Source organism: Pogona vitticeps, chromosome 2 (genome assembly GCF_051106095.1).
Source record: "Pogona vitticeps strain Pit_001003342236 chromosome 2, PviZW2.1, whole genome shotgun sequence".
Classification (NCBI taxonomy): domain Eukaryota; kingdom Metazoa; phylum Chordata; class Lepidosauria; order Squamata; family Agamidae; genus Pogona; species Pogona vitticeps.
Window position 1 is genome coordinate 94,799,997 of NC_135784.1, and position 25,796 is coordinate 94,825,792.

At 39.1% G+C, this 25,796-nt stretch overlaps 1 long non-coding RNA gene across 1 annotated transcript in view; it reads right to left on the bottom strand.

The window, feature by feature from the left end:
- Nucleotides 1-550: 550 nt before the first annotated feature.
- LOC140704466 (uncharacterized) overlaps nucleotides 551-25,796 on the bottom strand; it is a 62,114-nt gene continuing 36,868 nt past the window's right edge. Inside the window, exon 3 of the long non-coding RNA XR_012083672.2 lies at nucleotides 551-12,273. This is a non-coding gene — a long non-coding RNA (uncharacterized LOC140704466). The remainder of the gene's footprint in view (nucleotides 12,274-25,796) is intronic.

Consider the following 25,796-nt stretch of genomic DNA (forward strand, 5'->3'; position numbering starts at 1 on the left):
TGAACTGCATATACACCTGTTTCTTTTCTGAAAATTTGTCTCAGGGTCAGATTATCCATGTAGTCTACCTATCTTAACAATTTAATTTGTTTTTAATTTTACCTATAGGTCATATACACCCATAATTTAAAATAGTGCAACACTTGGATAGGAAGGAAGGAGGCTATACCTTATAAATAATAGTAACTGCAGGATGATTACCATCCTTATTTTAAAACCTAGTTCAGGTTGATGCAGCTGATAGAAAAAAGCAGGCAAAGGGGTTTAAAACTGTATCCCCAATCTTTTAATCTGATCTATCATCTGCACCCTCCGTAGTTTTCGATTATGTGTCTGTCATATTTGAAACAGAGTTTGAAACAGGGAAATGACACCTTAGAGCAGGAAAACGTTGAAGAGAGAAAGCCACGTTATTCAAAAGAGAGAAATAAGGAGAGGTCAAGAGTTTCCTCTTCTGTACCACATTGTGTACCCAAGCCCCAAGCCATGTGCATGCTGGGCATTTTGCACTACATTTGCCAGTAGTCTCAAACAGCATGTTCAGTAACTAGGGATTATAAGATTTGTAATCTAAAGGATCCGAAAAATACCAGGGACACTGGAATAACCCCCTAACCATTTAAATGTGATATGTGTTTCTCGATCATCATCATCATTATCACTATTATAATGGCAGGAGATCCTAACAAGAAAAGGAGTCCAAGAAGGGTAGGAGCTTCTAAAAAAAGAGAAATTCTAAAGGCACAACTACAAATAATTCCAACAAGGAAAAAAATGGGGAGGCAGCAAAAAAGGCCAGTGTGGCTTCACAAAAAGCTCAGGGAGGACCTAAAATCCAAAAAACAAAACAAAAAAAAAAACAAAAAAAAAAGGCATGTACAGGAAGTGGAAAGAAGGCCAGGCCACCAAGGATGAGTACAGACACCTAGCAAGGAAATGCAGGGATGGCATTAGGAGGGCAAAAGCTGAGAATGAGCTGAGGTTAGCTAGAGACACTAAAAGCAATTTTAAAAAGCATTCTTCAGGTATGTGCGTAGCAAAAGACAAACCAAAGACATAGTGGCACAGCTCCGCAATGGAGATGGAAAAATGATAACAGAGGACAAAGAAAAGGCAGAGGTGCTCAATTCCTATTTTAGCTCAGTCTTTTCCAATAAGAAAGACTGTGAAATCCCAAATGAATTGGAAGTGCAAGTTGGAGCAGGATTGCAGCTGGAGATAAAGAAATAATCAAAGAATACCTGACCACCTTGAATGAGTTCAAATCTCCAGGGCTGGACGAACTGCATTCAAGAGTACTGAAGGAACTGACTGAAAACTCTCAGAACGGCTATCCGTTATTTTCTTGAAATAATGTAAAACAGGTGAGCTACCAGAGGATTGGAGGAGGACAAATGTTGTCCCTATCTTCAAAAAGGGCAAAAAAGAGGAACCTGGGAACTACAGGCCATTCAGCCTGACATCAATCCAGGCAAAATTCTGGAACAGATCATAAAGCGGTCATTGTGCAAACACCTAGAAAACAATGCAGTAATAACTAGAAGCCAACATGGATTTGTCAAGATCAAATCCTGCCAAATTAATTTGATCTTGTTTTTTGATCAGGTAACCTCCCAGATTGACAGAGGGAATACTGTAGATGTAGTATATCTTGACAGCAGCAAAGCTTTTGATAAAGTGCCCCATGATATCATGATTAGCAAGCTAACTAGGTGTGGGCTGGATAGATCAAGTGTCAGGTGGATACGCAATGGCAACAGAATCATACTCAGAGGGTGATGATTAATGGGTCCTTCTCTAACTGGGAGGAGGTAACAAGTAGGGTACCCCAAGGCTCAGTCTTAGGCCCTGTGCTCTTCAATATTTTTATTAATGACGGATGAGAGAGTGTAGGGAATGCTTGTCAAATTTGCAGATGATACCAAATTGGGCAGAATAGCTAATACCCTATGATTCTATGATTATTATTACTGTACTATGCTTAATTTTTCAGCATGGCTGGTGCATGTAGTTGGACCAAAGGGTGAAGCCAAACACTTATATCCAGCATTATTCAAACTGATAATAGAATTACTGACACAGATAATTAGAGATGATAAACAGATTATAGGGATAGAACATAAAGAAAACGGTAAGATAAATTTGTTTGCTGATTATACATTATTAATAGTTAAAAATTCAGTAGAAACAACAGAGAGGCTTAAATTACATCTGGAGGAATTTGGGGATATAATGGAATTAAAAATAAATTGGGGAAAGTCAGAATGCCTGTTGTTAAATCACTTGGATGAGAAGAAGAATGAAAAAAAATGAAAGAAAACTGGGAAATATTATTAAATATTTAGGGATTAATATTACCTGGAAGTTGCAAGACATAATTAAAATAAATTTTGACAGATTGAAAAAAGAGATAACTGGATGGATAAGAGAATATCAGAAATTAAAGATTTCCTGGTTTGGTCGAATAGCGCTATGTAAAATGAAAATTATTTCTAAATTAAATTTTATATTTTGGATGCTTCCTATAAAGATTACAGAAAAATAATTGAAAGAATGGCAGACAATGATAAATTGCTATTGTAATGGATATAAGAGTAAGAATTAATAAAAAAATTGTGGTATGTAACACAAAAAATGGAGGTCTTGGATTACCCAATTTAAAATTATACTACATAGCAAATCAACTCAGACATATCCCAGATATTATTAAAAATTTAATTTGGACAGGAACAGAAATGCATGGTAAGGAATTAAAAATTGAAAGTATATTGTTCAAAGAAAGATTGGAGAGGAGATTAAAAAGATTAATAACCCTTTCCTTAAAAACATGTTAGAAAGCTGGAAAATGTTTAGCGGCGTATTGAGCCCACTGATTTCTCCCTTATCCCAGGTTGTGGATTTGAAGAACTTTCCAGAAAATGTATTCAGAAAGGCTTTTACGGCCGGGATCTAATGGTTGTTGTGGGTTTTTTTTGGCTCTTTGGCTGTGTTCCAAAGGTTGTTCTTCCTAATGTTTCGCCAGTCTCTGTGGCCAGCATCTTCAGAGTGTTGTCCTCTGAAAATGCCAGCCACAGAGACTGGTGAAACGTTAGGAAGAACAACCTTTGGAACACGGCCAAAGAGCCCGAAAAACCCACAACAACCATTTCCAGAAAATCTTTTTTAAAAATTAAAAAAATCTATTAAAAGATAAAGGTATAAATAGGATAAAAGGTTGGATGGAGAATTTGAAATATTAAGGAAATAAGAGATTTTGGGAAGAGAGGAGATTTCATTGTTTCACATGCTCCAGATAGAAAGGTGGACAAGGGAATGGAAAAGTAAGAAGGGAAAGTTGAAAAATTACAACATTTGAAGAGATTATTGAAAAATGACTGAAATTAGAGGAAAAGAGAGAAAGAAAGGGAACTGTAAATCAAATATATAAATTACTAATTCAGACCGAACAGGATACACAAGGATTAAAAGCACAGTGGCAATATGATTTGGATAAGGAAGCATTAGGAGAAGAGTGGGAGAAAATGTGGGATAAAAGAATTATGAAGAAAATGTCTGTAAGGATAAAGGAAAATTGCTATAAGGTAATATGGAGGTGGTATTTAACGCTGGTAAAACTGAATACAGTAAATAAAAATTGATCATCACTATGTGTAGGCATCCTTCAGTCTCGAAAGACTATGGTAGCGTGCTCTGTATGGAGGACTTGGAACAGCGTCTAGTGTGGCTGAGGAGGGCAATTCGAGAGTGACAATCCCTTCCACACTGGAGACAAATCCAGTCTGTCCCCTGTCCAGCTCCCTGGTTTTGCTTCCTTTGTGACTTCCTCTTTGCCTCAGCCTGCTGGACTAGGGTCTCTTCAAATTGGGAGAGGCCGAGATGTACTGCCTGCCTCCAGGCTGAACGATCAGATGTCAGAGTTTCCCATCTGTTGAGGTCTATTCCTAAGGCCTTCAGATCCCGCTATATTGGATCATCACTATATTGGAGGTGTAAAAAAGAAAAGGGGACGTATTTATATATGTGGTGGTTATGTGAAGTAAGAAAGAGAATAGGAGCAAATTTTTAAAGAAATGAGGAAAATAACTGAATTAAATATTCAAATGTTCCCATTAATGGCCTTATTGAATATGGTCAAGGAGGATCAATTGCTGAGAGAAAATAAGGATTTAATTGTAATAATGGTTACGGCAACAAGGTTAGTATTTGAAAAAAATGGGAAAAATGATGATGAAATTAATTTAGAGGAATGGTATAGAGAATTATGGAATATGGCAATTAATTATAAACTGACATGATATGAAAATAAGAAGAGGTTTATCAGAAAATAATGATTTAAAGAAAACATTGAATGTATTCCTGGAATATGTATTCCAGAGAGGGAAGGGGTATACACCAGGAGAAGAAACAATGAATTTTTGGAGAGAAAATGGATTGAATGAAATTTTAAAATATTAATACTAGCCCTGAGGGTGAAGGTGGCACTGGTGTATTATGTAACTGTATTTTATTGTGGTGTTAGGTTTAAGTTGTCTGTTTGATGTTCATTTAATTAAAAAAATATAAAAAACCCAAAACACTAAGAATCACTAAGAGTGGTCGAATAAGACCAGATAGGCGGGATAGAAATCAAATAAATAAATAAAATAAATAAATCACATCAAAAAATCTAACAGTGAGTGGACACATTTGCAAACTCACTGATTTTTGAATTTCAGGAAGCAGTTTAGCAAATATTGGCAACTGTTTTGAACTGCTAACCAAAATTTTTGGAACAACTCAATTTGCTGCAATTAGTGGGGGCGGGAGGGGTATCACCCTCCATATTCTTTTAATTTTTTTAATATATGGTACTTTGCAAATTTTGTGCTTTCTGTACTTTTGAGGTTGCTTGTTGATGAAACTCCAACTTCTATAAAGTACACTTTCCTTTGTTGCTTCTCCAGAAGAAAAATATCTGGTTTATTAAAATCAACTGTTTTACAAATGATAACTTGCTTGTCCCAGTTGAGGACTAAAATTTCTTTTTCTAAAACTGGAGGTGGCTGGAATTGTGTGTGTGTGTTTGTGTGTGTGTAATTGTGTGTGTGTAATTTTGTGTGTGTGTGTGTGTGTGTGTGTGTGTGTGTGTGTGTGTGTGTGTGTGTGTGTGTGTGTGTGTGTTGCTAGCATTGCTCATATTCTGTCCCTGTCCTTCTGTCTTCGTTTCCCTCCATGTTTTGAGGGTGAATAAATATATTGTCTGTAAGGATGAGAGGATATTCCTAAGAATTATATACTGTATTTCTGTGCTCTTTGGACAGGAATAATGCTTTCTTTGTTAGGGCAACAAAGGACTATTTGGAAGGAAAGAGAGGAGTCTTCATGCACAATCCTTCCACACTTTTAATTTTTTTCATTCACACAAAAGAAGATCAGAGCCAGCTTCATAGAAAATTCAGTGCATGATAGACATTGGCAATGGTTGATCTGATCCAGCACCATATTTCTTACTTAATTTTTGTCCTATTTCCCCCCATATAGTCCTAATATAGTTCCCGGTTAGTCTCCCATCTGGCCTTGATCAGGCCTGCAATTTCAGCAAGTCTGCTTGGATTTTCTAGTCATGGTGAGACGACTAGCAAAAACATATGTTGTCATGGGATTAAAAAAATTGACTTCAGTAAGAATTGATATACAAAAATGCTAAATATTTACTAAACCAAGCAAATTTTTCTGAAAATGTGGTATTGATGTGCTAGTGTACATTTAAAAATCTTGATTTTCTAAAACATCAACACTGTTCTATTCAAACTCATTTCAGTGTAGTGGTGTCATTAAACCTGATGATTACTCTTTCATTAATGATCTGTTTCTGCCTTAAGCAAACTGTAGAAACCAATCTTTTGTCATTTGGAAGAAAAATAGATTAATTGGCTTAATTTTTATGTTGGAACCAAACAATTATTTTTAAAAGGGTATAGCCCTATGTACATCATGTCTTAGAAGAAAAGCAGAATATGATTTGAGTATGGTAAATAACAGCAACAAGTGAATGCTTTTTGCATGACTTCAAAGCAATACAAAGGAGGAAATATATAATTTAAGAATTAATTGGCAGGCCCTTGAAGGGGGAGAAGAGGAAAGAGTTTTCAAAGTGGTAGTCATGTTAGTTTGTGTACACATATACAAGAAACAAAATAAAATAAAACAAAAAGAATTTTTTTTAAAAAAAGGCATAAATTGTGTGGCACCTTAAAGACTAATTGCTATATTTTAATGTGAGTTTTCCCGGATCAAGTCTACTTTCGCAGACAGGAAGAGAGTGAGACTCTATGGCAATCGTTTATACTATATGAAAATACAGTAATTTATACATGGTCCCATGACCCAGTGGGGATAGAGGACAAAGTGACAGTGACTGGTTAGTATAGTAGACACAAGTTGCAAATTGTGTGAGTCAGTGTGGTCTTTTATACTTGGTAATGACTTAAGACTCCCAACTAATATTCAGTTCTTTTAAGTAGATTTCTTTCCCTTTTAAGTCTTGTTCCGTAAAAAAGTGACAACAGTTTCTTGGCAAAGGAACATCTGACTATGGATAGCAAGAGCTTTTCACATCTGGTAATGACTTAGGAATCCTTGACTGTTGCTTAATCCTTTAAGATGAGCCCCCAGAATCCGTATATATTTTATCTCAACTGTTCCTCTTTGAAGTATTGCTCTATAATGTATATTTTCCATTATCACAACTTTCAAATCCTGTAATGAGTGTCTTGGTAGATAGAAATGTTTTGAAACAGTTTTCTGTATATTGCCAATCCCAATGTGAATGGCCTTAGTTGTGGCCTGAAAGTGAAAACTAGTGGTGTTCAGTCATTTTCTGTTCTGGATCTGCCCTGCTGTAAGTTACTTCTGTGTATTTCTCTCGCCCAGTTAATTTGTTCTTTAACCAGATTGGATGGGTATTATGGTCTGAGAAATGTCATTTGTTGATCCTTGAGTTTGGAATCTCTATCTTGTGGGTCTGAGCAGATAAGATTATACTGAAGAGCTGGACTGAAATTATACATGTTATGCTATGCTTAAGATGGAAGATAGAAGTGTGCAAGTATGCTATATTGATCAGCGGCTTTTAAGTACAGCGTGGTGCCGAGATGTCCACGATGTAGCTGAGCAGTGCTGTCCAGAAAATGTACCTGTTGTGTAAATTGGTCCAGGCTAAAGTTGATGTTAGGACAAAAGTTTTTGAAATCCTGGAGGAATTTCTCTAAGGCTTCCATTCCATGGGTCCAGATCAAAAGAAATGTCATCAATGTACCTCAAAGGGAGGAGTGGTTTTTGGATGCAATAATTAAGAAAATGTTATTCCAGGTCAGCTATGAATATCTTTGCAGATTGTGGAGACATGGGAGAACCTATGGCAGTTCCGTTGATCTAGAGATAGGTTTTATTGTCAAAGGTGAAATAGCTGTGTGTGAGTACAAAAAGTCATAGAGAGTGGTAAGCACATGGGCTTTGTCTTCACGAGAATGGTATTCCTGACAGCTTGTAGTCCATCCCTGTATGGGATGTTAAGGATAAAGAGCTTCTACATCCATCGTGCCTGAAGTGGCATTGTCAGGGAGGTCATGAGTGGACTGCAACTTCCTTAGAAAGTCTTTTGTATCCCTTACGTCAGTAGTCCCCAACCTTGGGCCTCCAGATGTTCTTTGACTTCAACTCTCAGAAATCCTAGCCAGCAGAGATGGTGGTGGAAGCTTCTGGGAGTTGTAGTCCAAGAACATCTGGAGGCCCAAGGTTGGGGACCACTGCCTTACGTAGTTAGATGTGTTTGTGTCGTATGGTTTGAGGGTGGAATCCAAGTATCCAGACACCCCAACAGTAACGGTATTGATGCTTGATACAATGGGCCTGCCACGGTTACCCATTTTGTGTATTTTTGGTTGAAGGTGGCTGGTTGAGGTTCTTGTGGTGTGTTAGTCAGGATTTGTCCACATATGTTTTCAGGGAGAGTTTGTGGATTAAATGCAGAGGAAGAATTAATTTTTTTCATTGTCCATGTGTTAGCAAAATGATACATTCCGTGTTACTATTTTTCTCTCTCCTAGTCTGTTTGTTTTTCTTCCTCCCTCTGTGTGTGCCTTTCTACCTTGCTGGCAAATTTGGGCAAAGGCACTGGTTTCTTTCACCACTGAGACCAGGGCATATTTTATGACTTTACTGGACTATTTCTGTTTAGAGCAAAAATCTAATTTCCTCCAGCTCTAAGTTATCTTCATTTCTATATACCTAGCCTGGGAGATGAAGCCAGGATATGAAAGAAATCAGTAGCAGAAAAAATAAAGATCAATTTGTAATGTCTGAACTGTTGAAGGGAAAAGAGAAAATGTGCAGGATGAAAAAAAAAACAGAAGCACAAGAGAGATGAATTAAGGAGAAGCCACGTAGCAGAAAGATAGTGTTGGAATGAAAATATAGTTAAAAGGGAGTTTTTGGTATAAGTAATAAAACAAAGAAATATCACTGAAATGTGGGGAGAGTGTTTTAGTGCTTTAGCTTCAGATATCAATCTCAAAGATATCCATCTCTTCTAAGAGTTTCCTCCATAACTACTGAAAGTGAAATATTTTGTTACACAAAGGGACTGATCACAAAAGCCAAATGAACCCTAGTTATACCCTAGTTAGCTCGTTCCATAAATTTCCGGTCACACAATGAATAACTCCTTTTCCCTGTCAGCAGTTTATCTGTGGTTTATTTCCCCCTTGCTGGGAGGATTGTTTTATTTTGTACCAATGACATATCAGTTCATTCTGTACTGGTGTTGCATGTGTGCATGCTTTTATCAATTTATTTGCTTTGCAAAGGGCTTGGGTTTCTGGGCGCTGTAGGGAGAGGGAACCAGATTAGATTAAAGGGACAACGAGTGTGAACGCAGTATGTCAGGCACCGTCCTGCCTCTCTCTGATTGCCCTTCCTTGTTCCTTTGCCGGATGGGATGGGGCAGATGAGGTGTGGAAACCACTAGCTGGGGGAGGGGAGTAAATCTCATCCAGGCCCTTCCAGAGGGTGCAAATCAGAGTGGAAAAAGTTCTTCCTGACCCCGCCCCCCCATCTGCCCTTGCTCTCACAACTTCCAGTCCCTTCTCCTATTGTGCTCTTTTGCAAAGGGCTTGGGTTTTTGCATGCTGTGGCCACTTGATGGCCACTGCGCTTACGACTTTTTAAAAATAATTTTGACAGGTAAATCAACAAATTGGCAACTTCTATCTCCTTCTGAGCAATGTATTCATTTTGTTTTTGCTAGCAGCTCAAAGGAAACAGCTTCACCCTTACTTTGAATGAGGCCTTGAGCACAGAGGTGTCCTGCTTTGAATTGTAAAGAAAGGAAGATTGCTTCTGTCTTTTTCTTAATCCTCTGCTCTTGTAAAGTATTGTGTTTCTTTGCAAAGGGAAAGGGGAGGAGGAGGGAAGACTCAGACTTCTCTATTGCACCACAGATCCTTTTAAAAAAAATAAAAGTAAGGGGCAACACTGCACCAGGAAACATCAGCAGCCGGTAGGCAGAATGTTGTTGTTGTTGTTGTTGTTGTTGTTGTTGTTGTTGTTGTTGTTGTTGTTGTTGTTACTACCAGTACTACGATGGAACAAATAAAATGGGGAAATATTCATCCCTTCGTATTCGTGGGGGTCTCTGGAACCCACAAGTATGAAGGGATGAATATTTAACGGATCAGCAATTTCCTTCAAATCTTGCAATCCATTTTTTCATTTGTCCCCATGTCTAATTGGAATACAGCTCACAGAATCCCTCAGACAGCAAGGCGTCTCATGGTGAGCCTTGGACCAGCAGTATCAGTGATAGCCCTGACCAGGGATGCCAGTCATAGAAGGAACCCAATATATTTGAACAAATCACATTTTTGGTGACAGAATATCCTTAAGGGCAAACAACCTTATAAAGAACTGTTACAACAAACAAACAAAAATACAAGGTGGGACATAGAAAGAAAGCAACCTGCAGCGTAGATGGCCAAATATTTAACTAGAGCCACGGCTTAGCTGGGCACAATTTCCTTTTTATTTATCTCTTCTTCCCATTTCAGGTTTTATATTCTGTTCTCTGTTTTGTAATGTATTTTCTTCGTATTGCATTTGTATTTTACATCCTTTTTCCCTCTCAGGTTTTGTATTTTCCAACTATAAATTTTATGAAATTATAAAAGCTGCCTTGATTCTCATAGCAGTAATTGAACACATGATTGTTACTTTACCAAAATTCAAATTCGGCATTAATTACCCTGTCTTATGAAATGTCATAGTCATATTCTAAGCCCCCATATACTTTCTTAACATGGAAAGCCATATTCATGTGTAGCCACTCCATGAAAGTAAGAATCCCAATTTCTAGACCTCTGACGCTGTGTGGGGTCCGAGTCACTCAACCCCTAATGTTGCTAAAGAGGCAGAGAGTGATCCTCTTTTAATAAAAACCCAAACACTTGCAGAACTCTCTTCCAAAGAATGTGGACCTAATAATGTATGTTTCTAAATAATCATAAGGCGTGCACTGGTTTTGAAAAACAGACCAAACAGGCTTAATTCTGACATCTCCATTTCCTTTCCCAGACAGGCATAAAGATGGGTGATGACTATCTTTTCTTCAGGAATTCCAGACAGCTTTGTTAACAACTTCATGTGTCAGTGGGATGGGTGGAAGTGGGGGAGGAATTACTAATGGCATCCAGTGCCAAAAAACATTATTCCCCTCTCAACTAATCTTAGTGTCTGGTGGAAGATTATTTGGGCTTGTTATTCTTTGTGATTTTATAGGAAGAAAGTTAAGCTGAATGGACTGTGTTAAAGTGAGAGCTGAAAATCTCAAGGAAAAAAAGTGTCTTTACCACGTGGATTCATGGAATGGTGTTGGGGTGAGGAAGCCGTTTGTGTGTGTGTGTGTGAATTCTTTTATGTTGAGGCATATGGAAATTTGAGAAATTATTTGTATGTTAGTCTTCCCTGTGACCTAGATTTGTGCTTAGATTATAGACGGGTGCATCGGAAATATTCTCTGCATGTTTCATTAGCAACAAAGTTTAATTTTCACAGCATTTCACAACAGAAGACCACTTTTTGCTGAGTTAGTATTTTCTCTCCAAATGTAATCAGAAACGAGCTCCTTTTCCATGCTAATACCTTTGATTTTTTTAAATACTGTACAACAATTTCTTTTTCACTTAGTACAAATATGCATGGAAAGGTCAAAAACCAATGTTTTTTATCGTTCTTTTCAAACTGAGGTATATATAGTGTTAATACCGGGAAGGATTCAGGTTTCAGTCTATGAGGAGAGAGACAATCTTGATAGATTTACCCTTGGTTCAGGCAAGAAGAGGTTGAAGGTGGCATGAATTTCCTACTAAACATAAGTTGTAGTTTTTCAAGTTGTAGCCTTGTTAGTCTGTGCAAGCATTTCAGCAACACACACACACACACACACACACACACACACACACACACACACACACACACACACACACACACACACACACACACACACACACACACACACACACACACACACATTCTACTGTCAGTCAGGGACAAATGTATATTTTAAAAAGACATTTGTGTATAGCACTCTATTTGTATGGGAGGCAATATCTATGTGAACATTTCTTTAGCAAACGAAATGCATTCATGCTAGGATTTCGAGCACTTCCTTCCTAATCCCCATCTCCCTGGATGTCAGGGCACTTGAGCCTGAGAGATGACTATGACTTTGCCTGACTCTGTTTATATAAGGCTACTCTTTGGCACTGTGGGAAGGGAGCTTAAAATCTTGCAAATAAATGTCATTGGACAAATAAAAGTTCTTGACCCTGTAGATAACTTCCAGGTACTCATGCTTTTGTATGCCAATTTAGCAAACTTGCACACAAGTTTTTCATTTGCTAACCTGTATTTACTCCTAAAACAAATTACAGTATTGGCTATAAGTCACAGAAAATATTTGTGGGGGAAGTATAAGAATGAATTAATTAACCTTCATTTTTGCCATCTATTTTCACCTTTATTCCATTAGTTATTTTTATTATCAGCTCAGTTTTTGAAGTAATTGACAAACAGAATTAGACTTTGACCACTTGTGCTTCAACATTATATTTCAATGGCGGTAGACGACTTGAGATCCTTGAATGTTGTTGGAGTGGATAGTGAATGATAGCTGGTGGTGACTGATGATGGGAATTGGAGCCCAGCAACCTTTGACGAGCCATGGGGTGGCATACTGATCTAGAGGCATGAGTAAAAAAGAAAAAGAATCATGACTTTGGTAAAAATGGAATGATGATTAATGAGTAACAATAATACTGTTAGTGTCTGCATGATACTGAAAATAATATGAAAGGAAATACTTTGAAGAACGAGTTTTGAGCACTTGCTAATAAAGGGCACAGGGTCAAAATGATCTATGCTCAAGAAAAGTATTGTTTGGGGTTAAAAAAGTGGGGAATGTTTTATACATGGGGGTGTCATACACACACAGAAAAATACAATAAATACTCAACTATTCCACAAACTGCACCAGAGCACAGACAGAGTTCTGACTCCTGTCCTCTGAAGATGCCAGCCACAGAGATTGGCAAAAAGGTAGGAAGAAAAACCTTCAGAACACGGCCAAAGAGCCCGAAAAACCTACACCAACCATATTTGTTTGTTTGTTTACTGAACTTGTATACTGCTCCATTAGTGCAAAGCACTATTCTGGGCAGTTTGCACCAATATTAGATAAAACACAGAATTAAAATTCTAACAAATAATAAAATTTTAAAAATCAAGTGAATAACACAAATGGTACCAACAGGTTTTCCAAAATGCAGCAGGACAAGGTTTTTCTGGTTTTCAGTTTCTGATTTGTTTGCGATCAGCAAGCCAAGAGTTTTAATTTAGAGCTGCATGTCCCATTTGCTCCTAATAAAGAGGTGGCTCCATCATCCACTGATTTGGATTATTTGAACATAACATTACTGGAATTTCAAATCAATCTTTCCTCCTTGCCTTCCATTTCAGAATTATTTTCCCTGCTTGGGAACTGGTTTTTGTTTTGTTTGTTTTGTTTTGTTTTCGAGCCTGGGTGCTTCCAGATCCATTATCTCGATTTGTTCCTTTGTCTGAAACCAGTATGAGTGCAATAGGGACATGTACAGTTAGAACTCCCCCCCCCCCCATATCAGCTGTGGGATTGTTCTCCTCTTGCCATTTGTTTCATGGCTGGCAGGGTCAGTGTAACATTTTGTTTTACCAGAGAGAGAGAAACAGAGAGGGGGAGAAAGAGGGAGATTGAGTTAATGGCTCTTAAACTGTCCTGCTGGCTTTTCTCCATCTTAAGAAGAACATCCTCTTCTTCACAAAAGGGAAGCTTCCAAAACCAAATCAGACAATATCAAGGGCGGGAAATAGACAAGCTGTATGGAGACAGATCAGAGAATGGAGAAGGTCTGAGACAGAATTGAGGGGGAGAGATGGGAGGGGAAGGAAGGGGACACATTATGGTGTGGAAACTCAATTTCTGAATTACGTTGAAGAAAAACTGACTACTGGTAGAAGTTTACAGTGAGAAAATCTGGATCAGTGGGGGAACTGGACCAAAGTTCCAACCCACAATGATCTCTAGACAACATATTGCTGGGAGCCAAGCACAAACGAATGTGCAGTAGCACACATTGCCACAAACCAGGAATTTTTAAGAAAAACCTTCCTTACCTTTACATATGAGTGCAGCCAATGCCTGTTGGATTGTTTTTACAACATACTTGCAAATACCTTTCCACCATAAGGTGACTATAAAGTTATCTTGACTGCAGCTAGGAGAGATTTTGAGAGGATGTATAATATCTTCCAAAGTTTAGCTGGCTAAGATGAAAAACAGAGGGATTCTGTTGGTTTGCTGCTTAGGTAGGGAGTTATTAGAGGTTTACTGAGCTTCTTTTTACCATAAAAACTGCACTTCCCCAGCAATCACTTTTTCGAAGTGGCTAAGCTGTAACCTTGCCTGTCAGAAGCAAATGTGAGTTGTTGAGCTGTGAACCTCTCTGTCTGAGAGCAATTTATAAAAATGCTGACAGTGTTTTGCTCTGAATCTTAAATTACAGCAATGCCACAAAGTTTCTGAAAATTTCTTTTAGCTCTAACATGTTTCATTTGACTCTTTCAGAGGGCAAGTAAGGCTCTCCTCTCTTTTACAAATGGAAAATATTTGAATTTTCCTACTGAAATTGCATGCTGGTTTTGGATCATTATTTCTAAGGTGCATAAGGAGCAGGATCCATTTTGTATCTTCAGGAAAGCATAAGGGATGTAATGTGCAAAAGAACAGCCATTTGGAAAAGTCAAAGGAAACTGTCTTGGCCAAATGTTAGTTCCTGGCGTTAGGAATGTAGAAGAAGCCACCAGGACAGGCTTGACATTGTGAAACACACATTTGTGATTGATTTTGTTGTTGAACAATTTGCCAAGGAAGTAGAGCTCCAGAACAAGCTGAACTTGTTTAATCTAAGTTCTAACAAGCTAAGGAGGCTTTCTTATCCCTTTCTGAAAGAAAGGTGTACATTTGGTAGGAACTTTAGACAGATCACCCAATGTCTGGGGGAACAAGAGCAGATTATGCTACAATCTTACTTGTTCATTTGGTGTAACAATAAAGGAGAACATTTAGTTTCCATGCATCGAGTTTCTACATGATACCTAGGCAGAGGGTACTCTATAAGATCACATGGCTGATTCGAGAAGCTGATGCGATCTTAGTCAGTTTGCTATTTCAGGCACCAGGACTCTTAAAATGGGAACTCTGGTGGCAAAATGTGGATGTTTTGTGCTTCTATAATAGGTTACCGGAAGAAGGAGCAACTCTCTGGCCCTATATTATGGAGGCAGCTCCAGATGCAGGGAGACCCTGAGGGAAAATACCCTCCACTGCAGCAAGATATTTTAATTATGAGGTTGGCCCGCCTCATTCACAGAATTTTATAGGAAGGCACATGTCGTCATATTCCATTAGTACTGCTCTCAGGCTTTCCCACTGCTGCTTCTTTCCCATGACTTCTTTGTCCTTACCAGATAAACAAAGCTGGTAAGAAAATGCAGAATATCTGCACAATGCTTTTTTGATTGGTAGCTTTAGAATCCATCCATCAGAAAGTACTGTTCCATCACTTTCTATTTGTCTCATCCTAGTTACTTGGCCATCCTTGGTTCTGTTTTTCCATGTCACTGTCCTAGCAAGCTTTCTAGCCAGCAGGAAGCTTGACAGACAGGAGCAGCTGAAGGATGTCTAGTGGACACAGCAGATGGTGAAAGGGCCTGGTGGATGTGGCCCATGTGGTCCATCTAAACCAAGAAAGTCCCAGAAGGGGCAATTGCTTTATCTAAGCATGAAGAAACTGCAGATAATAGGGCAAGTTTTTCAGTTCTCCACAACTGGTGTCAGGAAAAATCTTGACCAGACTCTACTTCTGGGCTGGCCTAAACTGTCAGAGAGGTCTGACTATACTTGTGGTTAATTGCTTTAGACTGCTTTGCCTTGCCTTATGAAATGCCTAATATGTGACCCACCTCTTGTAAGCTTCTTGTAAATTAAACCAAATATCACACACAGGAAGTTACCAGCTGAAGACCCTGAATGGAATTTCCCCACCGGTCTCTATCTGGGCAGCCACGTCAACTGAACGAACATAGAAATTACTGTAACAATATTGACAATGCTTCTTGTAGAATTGATCAGAGAGACAAATGTAACCAATTAACTGGGAAAAACTGGAGTTTCTTGCCTTATGTGTAACTTTCTAGATATCAGACAAAGATATTACCCCACCCAGAAGTTTGTTTCTGAGGCTAGTGGGGGCACAGCAAGGGCTATAGGTATCATCAGCCAGTTCCCCATGACTAGGACATGAAGTGAACCAGAAGGTGAGAAACGAAAACCACAGGACAAGCTAAATATACAAGACGAAAGAGCAAGGAAGATGTTAGATCCTCCTCAGATCTCCTCCCCATCTCAGGGAAACAATTTTGTTCTTGGTTCTCCTTTGTCTGCTATGGATGGATGGCTATAGGAGTCCATCTGTGTTGGCCTTCAGGACACTTGCTCACACAGATGTCAGATCTACGAACTTCTGTATTCAAGTTCATCTCATTTTATCCTGAGCCAGTATCTTGGAGAAATAAACTTTTTCCTTTTACCTTATCATGAGCATACCTAATGCGTACCCATCAGTTCATCTATCTGAAATGCTCCACTCTGTTAATAGAATTGTAATAACTATCTGGAGAATAGAAAGGAGTTTGGACAAGAGTTTTGCAGATCGAAGACTACACCAGAGCTTAGGAAGAGCCTGCCGCACAAGGAGAAGCTTGTCGTTCTCCTTCATGTCCAGAAAGATCCAGTGGACTGGCAGGGAGTGGATGGAGTCATAGCCTGAGATACCTCACATACAGACAACTGCAGTTCTTCACACATTCTAATTCCCCAACAAATGCCCTGGTCAGGCTTTTAGCTCCAAGAGATGCTCTCATCAGGCTTTTATATGGACATAGGCTGGCTAGTTTGAATTGTAGTACTGGAGGAGACTCTTGAGAACAAACCTATCCATTCTGAAGGAAATCAACCCTGAGTTCTCACTGGAAGGACAGATCCTGAAGCTGAGGCTCCAATACTTTGGCCATCTCATGAGAAGAGAGGACTCCCTGGATAAGACCCTGATGTTGGGAAAGTGTGAAGGCAAGAGGAGAAGGGGATGACAGAGGACGAGATGGTTGGACAGTGTCATCCAAGCTACCAACATGAATTTGACCCAACTCCGGGAGGCAGTGGAAGACAGGAGGGCATAGCATGCTCTGGTCCATGAGGTCCCGAAGAGTCAAACATGACTTAACAACTAAACAACAACAAAAGGCTGGTAGACATTTGTAGGGAGTGGGGCATGGACAGAAATCCTGCCCCTACTGCCCCCATTCCTCTTTAGTCAGTGATACCTGCCACCATTAATGTCTGCATTACACTTTGAGAGTGATTGGGATTTTTTTTGCTGTGCTTCCTAATCCTATTGAGAAATAGGCTGAATGTAGTACATCATAGGCACCCCTAGAGCAACCTCATGTGGTAAAAAATGTATGTTATGTTATGTGCCATTGAGTTGGAACAGACTTATAACTATCCTAGTAGGGCTTTCAAGGTAAGTGAGTTATTTTAAGGAGTGGTGGCTTTCCCCCCTATATCCCCAGTGAATTTCCACAGCTGAGCAGGGATTCTAAGTCTTAGTCCATCACTCTCAGTAGACCACCTTGGGTATTACCTGAAATGTTTACTTCACCCTTAAGCAGATACTGAAAACATATAGATAAAGAACACAGATGAATGAGCATTTGTGAATAGAAACATTAGCATGTAGACACTCAAGTAAATAAATTTAATTAATTATTTTGATTGCATATACCTCTTAACCACTAAACCTAGAAGCTCAGAAATATTCTGTAGCTCTGGGAATTGCCCACACTATATCCAATTTATTCTGCAAATATAAATTCAAGGCCTGCTACATCTGGAGAAATACTTACCAAGCTTTCTAAGAATCCTGTGCAGTCACTGCCACAGACAAGTGCTGGAAATGGCACAAGGCCCTGTGTTTCCAGCACACAAACCTGGGATTTTAAAAAAATGTTTCCCTAGGTATATAGTGCTGCAGATCATAAACTTACATCATTCTAAGTATTTTCATGCTCTTGAGAAAATTATTTTTAAATAAATAAAAATAGCTAGGAATTCTGTGGTATTAAAAAACATCTGTTCAAACTGACAAAGTGAAGGAGGAGAAAGAAAGAATTCGCATTGTGTTTTCTTATTTGATGGATGTGAATTGCCCTGTTAGCTGTGTAAGTCCATGATAAATTCATTGCAGTTCCATGATATGTGAAGTCAATAGGTCTGGGTAAACCTAAGTTGCAAGGTGGTGGAGTTTACTAAAACCTCTTGCATAATGACCTTCAGGCATACCATGCGAGGTATCGGAAGAACCCTCACTAAATCTCCATTTCTTGTCCCACATCTGCTACTGGCTGCCAGGCTGGTGGTGGGTGTGAGCAAATTTGATCACATTTTCCCAGTTCTGGCACACCTACAGTGGTTACCTGTGATATCCCAGGCCAAGTTCAAGGTTTTGGTGCTCACCAATAAAGCTTTCCACCATTTGGGGGCCCTTTACTTGGTGGAGCACCTGTCCCCAAGATCATCTACCCATGCCATCAGATCCTCCCAGGCAATTCTCCTCTGGGTGGCCAAAGAAACAGTGAAGGTTTACGATTGCACCCTTACATAAACTTTGCCCTGTGCCCACCATTTTATTATAAAACATTGCACCATCCAGCTTTTGAATTCTTTATATGACTATATGTATGAGTTTTACCATTCTGTTTTTGTTTGATTGATTTTTTCTACTACACACTGTCCAGAATAGTGCATTTCACTAATGGGGCAGTATATAAATTCACTGATTAAACAAACGAACGGACGGATGGACGTGCAAACAAACAAATAAACAGTTGATTTAGACTGCCTTAACTTCATACTTCCAAGGGGAATTTTAAAGGTCCAAGAGATTGAGAGTGAGACAAAGAGTATTATTCCTCCTATTGTAAAGAAGCTTAAGAGGAACCTAATGAAAGTTGAGGTGCCCTACTCATGCAATCATTTTAACAAACCAAATAGCCCATCAACTCCTCATTAATGGCAGAGCTGAACACTGCCATAGGAAATTAGAATTAAAAACTTGGAAACAAATAAATAAATCAAGCAGCTGGGGACCTTTCATGACTACTCACTTAAATGAAATGGAAAAGGCTTTTTTTGACTGTGAAAATGGCAAGGCAGTAGGTCTGCATGACATCCACATAGAACAGATAAAACGCATTGACCTGGTAACAGAAAAAGTGGCTATTTAATTTCTTTAATAATGTTGAAAATTTTTGAGAAACTCACAAGTGACTGATATTTTGAAATTTGGTGAAGAATTCACAACCACCACCCCAAATTCATGCTGATTCCACTATCTTTCCATCTTTAGAAAGTTCTGGAAAATTTAAAATTAAGGGAAAGATTCAACACGCTGCCCAGGAATCTCTGTGAAACCAAAAGGAACATTATGTGGAAGGAATGAACTTTGTTGTTTAGTCGTTAAGTCGTGTCTGACTCGTTGTGACCCCATGGACCAGAGCACGCCCGGCCCTCCTGTCTTCCACTGCCTCCTGGAGTTTGGTCAAATTCATGTTAGTAGCTTCATCTCCAGGATGTCTGGCTCAGGTTCAGCAACCACACTATCTGGGTTGTCCTGGACATCCAGATCTTTCTGGTATAAATCCTATGATTATTCTTGCTAACTGTTCTTGATGTCTTCTGCTTCTGTTAGGTCTCTATCATTTTTGTCCTTCATCATGTCCATCTTTGCACAAAATGTTTCTTTAATATCTCAATTTTTCTTGAACAGATCTCTGCTTTTTCCCTTTCCATTTTTTCCTCTGTATCGTTGCACTGTTCATTTAAGAAGGCCCTCTTCTCTCTCCTTGCTATGCTTTGGAAGTCCGCATTCAGTTTTCTGTTACTTTCCCTATCTCCCTTGCATTTTGTTTCCTTTCTCTTCTCTGCTAGCTGTAGGTCCTCGCTGGACAGCCACTTTGCTTTCTTGCATTTCCTTTTCTTTGGGATGGTTTTTGTTGCTGCCTCCTGTACAATGTTACGAGCCTGTATCCAAAGTTCTTCAGGCATTCTGTCCACCAAATCGAGTTCCTTAAATCTGTTCTTCACTTCCACTGTGTAAGGGATTTGGTTTAGATTATACCTGACTAGCCCAGTGGTTTTTCCTACTTTCTTCAGTTTAAGCTTGAATTTTGGTATAAGAAGCTGATGATCAGAACCACAATCAGTTCCAGGTCTTGTTTTTGCTGACTGTATAGAGTGTCTCCACCTTTTGCTGCAGAGAATACAATCTGATTTCGGTATTGCCCATCTGGTGATGTCCATGTGTAGAGTCGCCTCTTGTGCTGTTGGAAAAGAGTGTTTGTGATGACCAGCTTGTTCTCTTGACAAAACTCTATTAGCCTTTGCCCTGCTTCGTTTTGAACTCTAAGGCCAAACGTACCTGCTGTTCCTTTTATCTCTTGACTCCCTACTTTAGCATTCCAATCCCCTGAAAACAGAAGAACATCTTTCTTTGGGGTCAGTTCTAGAAGGTGTTGTAAATCTTCATAGAACTGGTCAATTTCAGACTCTTCAGCATCAGTGGTTGGTGCATAAACTTGCATTACTGGGATGTTGAAAGGTCTGGCTTGGATTCGTATTGAAATCATTCTAGATATGGTAATTGTCTGAATTGAATTTGCCCATTCCTGTCCAGTTTAGTTCACTGACACCCAGGATGTCAATGTTTATTCTTGCCATCTCCTGTTTGAGCACATCCAGCTTACCAAGGTTCATAGGTCTTACATTCCAGGTTCCTATGCAGTATTTTTCCTTTTACTTCCAGGTGCATCTGCAGCTGAGCGTCCTTTCAGCTTTGGCCCAACCACTTCAATAGTTGTGAAGCTACTTGTCCTGTCCTCTGCTCTTCCTCAGCAGCATGTTGGATGCCTCCCAACCTGAGGGGCTCCTCTTCCAGCGTCATATATTTTACCCTTTTGTTTCTGTCCATGGAGTTTTCTTGGCAAAGACACTGGAGTGGCTTGCCAGTTCCTGCTCCGGGTGGATTGCGTTTAGTCAGAACTCTCCGCTATGACCTGTCTGTCTTGGGTGTCCCTGCACGGCATAGCCCATAGCTTCTCTGAGTTACTCAAGCCCCTTCGCCATGACAGGGCAGCAATCAGTGAAGGGGAGGAATGAACTATTCATTTCTTAAAACATTTTGAAGTCTAGGAAAATCCAAGCCTTAGTCACACAGAAAACTTGGAAGTGACTACTGTCTGGACTCTGGACCTGGCACAAACAAAGTGAACCTATGAAAATGGTGTGTTTTTTGTACCCACTCAGTCCTTTGTGAGTGTAGAGAAGAACAGACACATGTACTCTAAGCCGCTCAACATATCCTTTGAAAGATCTGATTCTAGCTGAGCCAAATGCTTATCAAGTTGTCTATTATTGGGCAACTGCCCCCCCAAAAAATCTGATATATTTGTAATTTTTGTGGTGGTGCTTCTGATATGAACCAAGAAAGAAAGGAATCAGGTCTGTTCTTCCAGTCCTTTCCGATCACAAGCGCTGGAGCTTTCAGCTTACCCTGTTGATCCCCACCCCATTGCCAAAAACTGTTTGTCTGTCTGTCTCCTAGAAAGACCCAATGTGACTCTTCCAATCAACCACTCCTTATTTTGTTTTTCCAGTGTGTGCATGTAATAGTTTCCATTTAAGGTAGTCGCATGAAGCTGAGGATAAATATGTGGTGTTACTTTGCCTGTTGCCCTCTCATAATCACCTGTAACATTGTTTTAAAAAATGTCTAAAGGAGATGACTTCTCAGCACAGGCCATGCACTCAAATTGCTGCTGTTAAGAGATGCTTTGAGAGAAAATGGTACCTGACCTTTCCAATAATTATTCACATTTGCATTTTTGAATAATTCTGTCTAACCAAGTGTGTGAGCAGCAGTTTCTAGGATCGTCAGAATCTAAGGTTAATGCCTATATATCTGATTGACTCATGAATCCTCTATATGTTATCTGTCTCTTGTATCCTCTAGCACAGTGGTCCCCAACCTTGGCTAGCATTAAGCCCAAGAGGTTTAGGTGCCTATACTTGCTCTAAAAATATGGTTGGTATTTGTATATAGAACATATGTTTTCTATCTCCCAATCAATTATTCTTTATATATATATTTTTGGCCAGTGTTTGCATCTAACGGTTTCTTTCTAAGATAATAACATGACTCTGAGGATAAAAAAGTGGAGTTCATTTGCCTGTTGACCTCTCATAGTAGCCTGCAATATTGTTTTCAACGTTCCCATGGCTAAATAAATAAATAAATAAATAAAATAACAAGTCTGTTGTTCGCTGGTGTTATAAAGGAATCACACAGCTGAGTGAAGTGTTTGGCAGTGCGGTGAAAGGGAATTTAGCAAAGCAAGTGAACACCTGAGGAACAGAATGACACTGTTTATTTTCTTAAACACACACAGAGATACCTTCTAAATACACCACTCTATATGAAGGAAGTCTCCATCAGAATTCCACCCCCCCTCCAGCATCTTTGCAAGCTGCAGCGAATCCTTGCAATTTCCATGGTGCAGCAGGGCACTTTTCTAACAGTTAAGAGAAATTGCATGGGAACTGCATGGAGCTGAGTGAGCTGCTCTACCTCCTGCTGGATTCAGGGGTCCTGGTCCCATAATTCAAACTGGGGCAGGGGGGAAGAGATCCCAATGAATTATGGGATTTGGGAGATTTTGAATTCTAAGAATTCCATCCTTAATTACCGTATATCTGCTTGGTTATATGATGGTTGTATGCACTTTGACATTTATTATTGAGATGGAACAGCTGAACGACCATTCTAAAAAGACTTTCAGATTTCCTCTCCCTTTGGATGTACGGAAAACAAAAACAAAAAAGAACCATGCTTGGATGTAAGAAACTTCAATGCATGTTCCATAGTGAGCAACTCTATATTTACATATTAGTTTCACACTCTGGACAGTCTCTCTCTCTCTCTCTCTCTCTCACACTCTCTCTCTCTCTCTCTCTCTCTCTCTCACACACACACACACACACACACACACACACACACACACACACACACACACACACGCCACATGTTTATATACACAGGATAGATGGTAAAGGGGTTGGAGACCAAGTGGGATAAGATACAGACACAGAACATGGACATTCAAAGTAACAATTGATTAATTAAAGCAGGCAATGAACTTTCAACATACTGACCACATAAATGTCCTGGCAATAGATCAAATAACTAGCTAACATACAGAAAATACTGTTGTGTGGTACACTTAGATTGTTGTCTCTCAAGCATTGATTTTTTTGCTTTCAGGAAAGCTATGCTGTCTTTGTTGGACTAGTTTAATGTTATTTGTCTGCAGTATGCTCAAATATCTTGTGGAGCATCTGCTAGAAGACTCGGCTATGGGAGCACACGTAGAAGGTTCCATGATGAATGGACAAATGTTCAAGAATGTAGCATTCAGGGATGTATATGGAGGGTTCTTTTTGTAGTAATCTGATTTTCTATTCATGCTCAGTGACTACAGCTGAAGAAATATGTATAGCCAAAGCCAAATCTTAGATTCTAGAAATGTCTAAAGAGTTGTTCATATCCTATTAAGCATACTTTTAAAGAAATGTTCTGACTTTGAACATTGGACCTCCTATGTCTTTGAAAGGAGTAGAAGGTTGCCATAAGGCATGAGGAGCTGTTGGCTGAGAAAAACCAGGTCTAAGTCCTTGTAGGCCTGTGGAACTACGAGCATGATCCTTTGGAATCAGACCCTTGTCTTTGTGCTTGGTAAAATGATCAAGACAAAGCTATGACTGCTTGCCTCTTGCACCCTCCCACCTTCTATGGCAGGACTAGGAAAAATATGGAGGGAGAAAAGAAAATAAGAACTGGAGTGAAGGAGGAAGCTTTGTCTTTTGATGTATAATGTCCATTTTATATGTTAAACGTAGGAAAGAGAACTGGTATTTTAACACTTTGAACACTCCCATCCCCATCCTGTCCCATTCCAATACACTGATAAGTAAAATACAACATATTATTTCCTCTCAATTGAGTTAACTTTCAGGTATGCATACTTATGACTGCACCTTTGTTTTACTCTCCCATTTAAGATCTACTTGCCATGAGTACTTGAAAAGAGTCCTTTCTACAAGTCCTTGTGGGGTTTAGCTATGGGATGGGCAGCAAGGTGCTTTCCTGGTGGCATGCGTGTCCTCCTTTGGTATGCCTTATGTTCAACTCCCTACTTAATGTTTTGTATCTGTGTTACTGGGCCATCAATAGGATGATTTTATGAAATAATTAAGATATATTTCATTGTTTAGTAAGTTCTGTAATCCGAGACTCAGTGAGAACAAGTCACCTGTGCCCGGAAGGAAATCTAATTAGCAACCAAGCCTGCTGTCACTCGTCTGCAGAAAGAACTCAAAATTGAGACTAACGTGGATATTAATAGTATGTTCTGATTGTTATACTCTGAGTCCCTGTTAGTTGTAAAGAAGACAGATGAGAAATTAAAAAGCTGACAGCTTCTTTGAGTGGCCAATAAATATGATTTCATAAATTTTGTCTCTCTGTGCACTCAACTCGGCCACCATTGGATTTGGATCTTATTTCTCTTATCTTAAAGCATTATATTTGCCTTCCAGAGACAGCCTCCATCCTCCCTCACCAAAGGAAAAATAACATCCTCTCATCTGTCAGAAACTGACTGCATTAGCAGAACCCTCTGGATGTTCAAGGGGCATATGCTTTGTATAACCAGACAATCTTTTTCCTGTTAGGAGATGCTTGAGCACAAGCATAACACAGACAGGTATGTTTTCCTTTTTGGGAATGGGGCTTGGCCTCCAAATAAGCAGAAGGACCGGGTGAGCTTGTTGCCTTCACAGGACCTGTCATAAAAAGATTTTCAGCTGAAAAATGGGCAGTGGTACAAGCCAAGCAGAGAATTAAAATCGAATGCCACACAAACACATGTTTTGTTCTGGGCTGCATTCAGAAAGGAGCAATAGACCTCAGGGAGAACGAGGAATACTTTTTGAATCTGTCTGTTTGCTCTCCTCCACCTTCCCACCCACTTGGCCTCTAACTAGGCAACAGATATTTTTCTGTCTTTGGAGTGCTTACACCTCAAAGGGAAGAAGAGATTCTGAAAAAGAGCAATCTTTATGGACCTTGAATGCTGGCATGGGAGGAAAAATATGTAGGCAGAATGGATCCTTCCTGCAAAAGGGCAAAATAATTGTTATACTGAGATAGCGCAAGATTGAATGCCAACACATTGTTATTAGGGGATGTCAGCACTAGCCAGTTTTAACAGGAATCAGTCTAATGGACATTACTGGTAAATTGCACAGTTGTTGTTGTTGTTGTTGTTGTTGTTGTTGTTGTTGTTGTTGTTGTTGTTGTTGTTGTTGTTGTTGTTGTTGTTGTTATTATTGTTATTGTTATTGTTATTGTTATTGTTATTGTTATTGTTATTGTTATTGTTAGCTGCATTTCTCCCAACAAGGGACCCAAAGTGGCTCACAACATTAAAATTCACACAATTTAAAAAGACAATAAGTCAAATATTAAACGATAAACAAAAATATGATTTAAAATACAATTAAAAGATTAAAACTTGAAAACATAAAAAAGATTAAGATTTCACCTGAAATTTCAGTTGAAGTGTCTAGAGCAATTTCTGCAGTACTTGTACGATTTTTAATAGGAACTTTCCTATCTCAAATAATAGATACCAGGCTTTCCACAAGATATTGGAGTTAGCATTTGGGAAAGGATTTCTATGCTAGTCCTTTGCTCTTTCTTCTTCCAATATCCGCAGTTGTAAACATCTTTTTCTTTGATCAGAAAAGTTCACGTATTCTTCAAGTTCACATATTTTCAGCACCTCCACTCCCCTTTCCACCTTAAATTCATTCTCTTGATTTTGCAAAAGCATATCCATTTCATAGTCGACATTAGAGTAACTTCAGAGATTTTAAGTGGAACTGGCAGAAACTGCATGAGGGTTTGCACGTCTGTTTTTTTCAAGATTTACTA